This window comes from Marmota marmota, unplaced genomic scaffold, assembly GCF_001458135.2.
Source record: "Marmota marmota marmota unplaced genomic scaffold, marMar, whole genome shotgun sequence".
Taxonomy (NCBI): domain Eukaryota; kingdom Metazoa; phylum Chordata; class Mammalia; order Rodentia; family Sciuridae; genus Marmota; species Marmota marmota.
In genome coordinates this window covers 38,518,323-38,518,827 of record NW_025999932.1, presented here as the reverse complement: position 1 = coordinate 38,518,827, position 505 = coordinate 38,518,323, and the positions used below count along the sequence as shown (strand labels likewise).

At 65.3% G+C, this 505-nt stretch overlaps 1 protein-coding gene across 1 annotated transcript in view; it reads left to right on the top strand.

Annotated features, from left to right (window-relative positions):
* Positions 1–218: 218 nt before the first annotated feature.
* The window catches only part of Rb1 (RB transcriptional corepressor 1), a 163,609-nt gene continuing 163,322 nt past the window's right edge, over positions 219–505 (top strand). Inside the window, exon 1 of the mRNA XM_048800924.1 lies at positions 219–337. The gene's annotated coding sequence lies outside the window, so the exon portion shown is untranslated. The remainder of the gene's footprint in view (positions 338–505) is intronic.

Genomic DNA, 505 nt, shown 5'->3' with positions numbered 1-505 from the left:
TACATTGCCCTCCGCTCCTCTTTTCTTAACCTGGGATCTCCAAAACGCTAGTGTCAGCTCTCCACTTTCTAACTCCCAGAAATAGGCAAAGTTCAGCTCCGACTCCGAGTTCCAACGTTGGTGTTTGTTATTGTTTTGGCTTCTGTGCTCAACGGATTGGGCGGGAGAAGCCGGGTGGAGAGGGAGGGGGCCGCCCGCGAAAGGAGAGGGGCGTGCCCGCCCAGGGTGCGCTCGCCAGAGATCCCCTGCCGGGCCGCTGGTCAGCCGCGAGCAGCCCCACATAGAAAGAGGGGTGCCCACTGTCACCCACCAGATTCTCTGTAAAGCCGCGGTGCAGGTACAACGCCCCCGAGCGGCGCGTTTCGGGTGGAAACATGTTCAGGCAGCGATGCCGGCTTCCGGGGAGGCCGAGCCTTCCCGCCCAGGCCGTGCGCCCTCGCGCCACGGCCCGCGCACCGCCGGCGCCCGGTTCCCCCAGACCGCCGGCAAGCCCGGGAGCCTCGCG